The sequence below is a fragment of the Delphinus delphis genome, chromosome 3, assembly GCF_949987515.2.
Source record: "Delphinus delphis chromosome 3, mDelDel1.2, whole genome shotgun sequence".
In the NCBI taxonomy this organism is placed as follows: domain Eukaryota; kingdom Metazoa; phylum Chordata; class Mammalia; order Artiodactyla; family Delphinidae; genus Delphinus; species Delphinus delphis.
The window spans coordinates 42,726,719-42,732,718 of record NC_082685.1 but is presented as its reverse complement, the minus strand read 5'-3'; the positions used below and the strand labels follow the sequence as shown (position 1 = coordinate 42,732,718).

The following is a 6,000-nucleotide window of genomic DNA, read 5'->3' as shown; positions in this document are numbered from 1 at the left end:
GGTGGACTCCTGTGGTTATAAGTGTTCTCCAGTTTGTGAGTCACCCACCCAGCATTTATGGGGTTTGATTTTACTGTGATTGCGCCCCTCCTACCATCTCACTGCAGCTTCTCCTTTGTCTTTGGATGTGGGGTATCTTTTTTGGTGAGTTCCAGTGTCTTCCTGTTGATGATTGTTCAGCAGTTAGTTGTGATTCCAGTGCTCTCCCAGGAGGGAGTGAGGGCTTGTCCTTCTACTCTGCCATCTTGAACCAGTCTCCCCCTCTAGAGTATTTTTAATTTTAGTAATTGTGTTGTTCATCACTGTTTGTTTGCTCTTTAGTTCTTCGAGATCCTTGTTAAATGTTTCTTGTATTTTCTCCATTCTATTTCTGAGATTTTGGATCATCTTTACTATCATTACTCTGAGTTCTTTTTCATGTAGGTTGTTGCCTATTTCGTCTTCATTCATTTGGTCTTGTAGGTTTTTACTTTGCTGCTTCATCAGTAACATATTTTTTTGTCCTTTCTTTTTTTTTTTTCTCTCTTTTTGATGGGTGGTGCTGTATTCCTGGCTTACTGGTTGTTTCGCCTGAGACGTCCAGCACTGGAGTTTGCAGGCAGTTGGATAGAGCTGGGTCTTGGTGCTGAGATGAGGCCCTCTGGGAGGCCTCACTCTGATTAATATTCCCTGGGGTCTGAGGTTCTCTGTTAGTCCAGCAGTTTGGACTCGGAGCTCTCACCACAGGAGCTCTGGCCCAACCTCCAGCCTGGGAACCAAGATCTTGCAAAGCTATGTGGTGTGATTAAAAAAAAAAAAAAGAAAGAAAGAAAGAAATGAAAAAAGGAGCAGTACAATATCAAAGAATGAAAAATAAAATTAGAAGGATAAAAAATATATTAGGAAAAATAAAACTATAATTGAAACAACTGCAACAAGGTGAAATAAAACCACAACAGAAAAATAAAAAGAAAAGACAAAAAGGGGAGGGCGGAACAAGCCAAAAGGAGAGAACAATAACAAAGTATAAAGAATAAAATAACATTAGAAAAGTAAAAGATTTATTAGGAAAAATAAAAATATAAAAGAATCAACAACAATAAATCAACAAGGTAAAACAGAACCCCTCGGCTATGGGGGCCGAGTTTAGGTGGGGGTGGAACTTAGGCAGGGGCGGGGTTTAGTGTGGGGCAGGACCTAGGCGGGTTGGGGGAGTGACATTTGAGTGTGGGGCGGGGCCTAGGCAGGTTGACGTTCAAGCGTGGGACGGGGCCTCTGCTTAGGACCTGTAGGGAAGGGGAGAGGCAGCACGTTGGATGGAGGGCCTCTAGAGTGTGGAGTTCCCGAGTTTGGAGGTAGGGCCCTGAGTGAGGGTGTGTGTGTGGGGGTTTTGTCCCAGCACGATGGAGGGGGGTCTCCTAGTGTAGAGGTAGGGCCCTGGGTGGGGGGTAGGGGCAGGGCTTGGGTTCTGTGCGGCAAGAGGGAGGCTCCCAGGGCAGAGGATTAGGCCCGGGAGCCCAACGGGCTCCCCTGGTGCCTAAGCTGACAGGGAAAGTACTGGCCGGGTTCTCTTCTGTTCCTTTGCGCCCCTCCCCCACCATCTCCCCCAGGGTCTCCCCCCATCTCTGCTGGACCCCTAACCGTGAGTGGGTCCCAGTGGGTGTAGGAGCTCCTCCCCTCCCTCAGCCACCCCTCAGGGGTGCTGGTCCCAGAGGTCCGGGCTTTACTTTTTCTCCACCTTCTCTCCCTCCCACTCCCTCAGGACCCACGTGGCTGGAGGGGGCCTTGGTGGGCAGAGATCAGGCCCGGGATCTCAGCAGGTTCCTGGGGGCCCACATGGGCAGGGGAAATCTGGCCTCGCTCCCTTTTGATCCTCCTCCCTCCCAGTGATTCCCCAATTTCCCCCTTCTGGCATGGGATCCCTTCCCCTCCCCACCCCTCAGGGGCCCCAGTCCCCTCCCGCCTCCACTTCTCCTCCCCCTTCACTCCCCACCCACCCCATGTTCTACCCGGTCCCTGGGGGTTCCTCCCATCCCCTTAGGTGTCCGTGGTCCCCCACCAGTGTCTGGTAGGTGCCCTAGTTGTGAGGAGATGCGAATTCCGCATCCTCCTAGTACGCCAGCTTGACTCTGCCCCTGGGTGAGCTCTTTTGATGGGGCCTTTGTGCATTTGGAAAGGTCTGGATCAGATGACCTTGAAAAGTTTTTTCCAACCTTTATGATCCCAAGGACTTACTTGTAAGGGTTTCTTCTCAACCACAACAACTAGGCAAACACATGTGCACCTCTGCGTTCAACACCTGGCATGTGGCATTTGCACAATCGAGGAACAATTTTTGATTTGAGTCTCCCAATTTGACTGCTGTTTTATTGGGGGCTACTTAGCCATCTGGCTGCTGCTACATCCTGTCTCCTGGAGCGCTCGTAGCTTTCAGCTAGGCTTGGTAGTCTTGGGCTCATTTCATTTTCTAAACAGCTAAGCAATTATAATACAGGAAGCAAGAGCAGGGCTGATGACAAAGCCACCCTATTCATAGTGAGAGCTGGAAAAAAAGCTCGACTCCTTGGAAAGAATCTACTAGTTATTTTGAATCACTGAACTCATTGCTAACATTGTAATTAGAGTTAAACCACAAAAACCAAGATTTAGGAGACCATCTGGTCTGCTGTTTGGAGAGAGGGAAAGAACATTCCAACCTTGGAGAATGGGCTCCTGCACATGACCTTGTACTTTACGTGACTTCTTTCTGTTTCAGTCTCCTCTGTGATGGATGGCAAATGCTGAGCTGAAAAAGCACAGATGTTTTCCAAGACCTTGACACAATGGGCTCCTGCCATTCTCTGGCTTGAATCCAGCAGCACCAGATCCATAGACAGGTACTGAGGGCCTGTTAACTGCAAGAGACCGTGTTAGTCCCGGTAGACTAAAAGCATATAGCATCTTCCTTTAAGGAGTCTAGAATCTAATTGGAGGGCAAAACATAAATGCTTGAACAGTTGAAATGACAAGTACAAAAACGTCAAAGTAGAGGGTCCCTGGTGATGAGAGTTTCGAAGAATGGAGGGATTGTTGTGGCCCACAGTGACCCATGGACACCTCATTCCAGAGATGTTAGCTGGGCCTTGCGGACTTGAATAGGTCAAAAGTACATTCAAGCTAAGTAGAGCCGTTATGAGCAAGGTAAGGTGCTGAAAAGCCAAGGCTCATTCAGAGGGCCCCAAGTCCATCAATTTGAGACGAGCACTCACGTAGGATGTTAGGTTTAGCAGTCTTTCCTAGTAGACAGGGAACTAAATGCTTCGGTTTTATATCCTCAGCATGCACATTCAGCATTCTTTTTGTGAACTTTGAAAGCAGCATTTCAAAGGCAGTTCTGTTCTGTGTTACTGCCTTTGACCTTGAGTTCCAAACTTGCATCATTTATGGTAATTTTCTGACATGTATCTTTTCTGTTGAGCCAAGAACCTGTCTCTCTCTCATACTTACCCGTGGGGCCTAGCTTTGACCTTGGGAGTCATAAGGAAAAAGTATCACCTCTTTTCTTACCCTGGTCACTCTGATATTTGAAGCCTGCTATTATACCTCCTCTGAATTTTGTCTCCTCTGAGTTATTCACTTCTAATTCCTTTCCCCATTCTTCAGAATACGGCCCTCACCATGCTGGGTATCCCTCATTGACGTAAGCTACTGTATATACCAGTTTTGTGCAGTTTTATACCTTGTGTTCAGATAATTGAGGGTAGGGATGACCTAGGTCTTTGATGATATCCTTCAATAAATGCAATTACTTCTCTTAGGAATATCTCTTAGTGTCTTGGAATTCTGTGAGCTGTGAACTTCTCTGAGGGCACTGAAGCATCTGTACCAGAGATACATGTGTGTCAGGGAGAGCCTCAAAGAAACAGCTCCCTATTTCCTTTACCTTTTTTCTTTCACCTACAGCCTATTTACTGTAGAAAGGACACACATGCAAAGATAGCACACATTTCTATTCAGTTTGCAAAGCATGCAGCCTTGTTGAACATTTGCTTTCTAGGCAATCTTCACCATTTTATTGGCATTTGCTTATGAAATTATTCAGGCAATTAGATCATTTGTTCATTTGCTCATTCACTGAGCACCATATATAACAGACTTGTACTACAGGTGCCGATTCAAAGTTCGATCTTTGTTCTCAAGGAGATTGAAGGTGAATGGGGATAGGCTCTAAGGTGAATGGATGCAGTTCAGAGGGATCAATGCTAAAATGGGTAGAGTAGGGACATAAAGCAAAGAGTTATGAAGTGGGCAGTGCTGGGGGAGGTTGAGGGAACTTTATGACCAAAAGATCATAGTGGCTGGATCATGTACTGCTTTGTTCATCCGTTTTGACCTCTGCTCCTAGCATAGTGCCTAACATTATAAATACTAGATAAATATTTATGGGATGAGCTGGGTGAGCTGCCATCTTCTATCAGAGTCAGAGTAGCTCTTCTCTGAAGTTACATTCAGTAAGCAAAAGTTGAGGAGAAAGAACCCAAAGAGAATGCCCATAATCGCTTGGATTTTTGCCAAGAGCATGCAGAAAGAGTCTACCAAGTTGAGTTATTCAGCATGAAAAATGCCACCTCTCCCAATAACTCCATGTTTCAACTTGAGCTCTTCTGACCTCTGCTGGAAACTCGTGCTGGGGTTCTGGAGGCCCTCTGTTTTCTAGCATTTGGTCTTGGGGAAAGGAGAGGAGATGTCCCTGTTTCTTTGAAATTCCTCCCACCTTTCTTCCCATGGTGGGCTCTCCTGCTGCATTCCAAGGCCTCCAACTTCCACCTTGCTGGGTGGTGACAACTGTCAATATGCTGGTCAAAAGGATCAGGTTCCAGCTACTCAAAGAAATGTCAACTCCTTGTGGTATTTGCAAATTACACAACCACTGGGCAAATGCCCATCACCCTGCACAGAGTTTGCCTCGCATGCTCCAAAAGTAATTACCCAGAGTAACTACTGAAATGTGTTCAAAACTTTAAATATACGTTATTCTATTAATTCTTCTTTGAGATAATTAGGGGAGGTATCCTTACCCCCATTTATAAGGAAGAGTCTGTGAAGAGCTGAGTGTTCCCAAGATCAAACTGTTGTTAAGAAAGGAAACTCAAAAAAAAAAAAAAGAATAGAAACTCAGACCAAGGGCTTTAGTTTTACTATTTTTTAAATTAAATTAAGTTAAATTTTTTTATACAGCAGGTTCTTATTAATTATCTATTTTATACATATTAGTGTATATATGTCAATCCCAATCTCACAATTCATCCCACCACCACCCCCCAAACCCCGCTTCTCCCCTTGGTGTCCATACATTTGTTCTCTACATCTGTGTCTCTATTTCTTCCTTGCAAACCAGTTCATCTGTACCATTTTTCTAGGTTCCATATATATGCGTTAATATATGATATTTATTTTTCTCTTTCTAACTTATTTCATTCTGTATGACAGTCTCTAGGTCCATACACATCTCTACAAATGATCCAGTTTTGTTCCTTTTTATGGCTGAGTAATATTCCACTGTATATACGTAGCACATCTTCTTTATCCATTCGTCTGTCGATGGGCATTTAGGTTGCTTCCATGACCTGGCTATTGTAAATAGTGCTGCAGTGAATATTGAGGTATATGTGTCTTTTTGAATTATGGTTTTCTCTAGCTAAATGCCCAGTAGTGGCATTTCTGGGTCATATGGTAATTCTATTTTTAGTTTTTTAAGGAACCTCCATACTGTTCTCCATAGTGGTTGTATCAAGTTACATTCCCACCAACAGTGCAAGAGGGTTCCCTTTTCTCCACACCCTCTCCAGCATTTGTTCTTTTGTAGATTTTCTGATGATGCCCATTCTAAGCCGTGTGAGGTGATACCTCATTGTAGTTTTGATTTGCATTTCTCTAATAATTAGTGATGTTGAGCAGCTTTTCATGTGCCTCTTGGCCATCTGTATGTCTTCTTTGGAGAAATGTCTATTTAGGTCTTCTGCCCATTTTTGGATTGGGTTG

The 6,000-nt window shown here is 44.6% G+C and overlaps 1 protein-coding gene across 1 annotated transcript in view; it reads left to right on the top strand.

Annotated features, from left to right (window-relative positions):
* Positions 1-1,276: 1,276 nt before the first annotated feature.
* Positions 1,277-6,000, top strand: part of SGCD (sarcoglycan delta) — a 1,599,257-nt gene continuing 1,594,533 nt past the window's right edge. The window contains exons 1-2 of the mRNA XM_060008456.1: positions 1,277-1,334; positions 2,735-2,855. The gene's annotated coding sequence lies outside the window, so the exon portion shown is untranslated. The remainder of the gene's footprint in view (positions 1,335-2,734; positions 2,856-6,000) is intronic.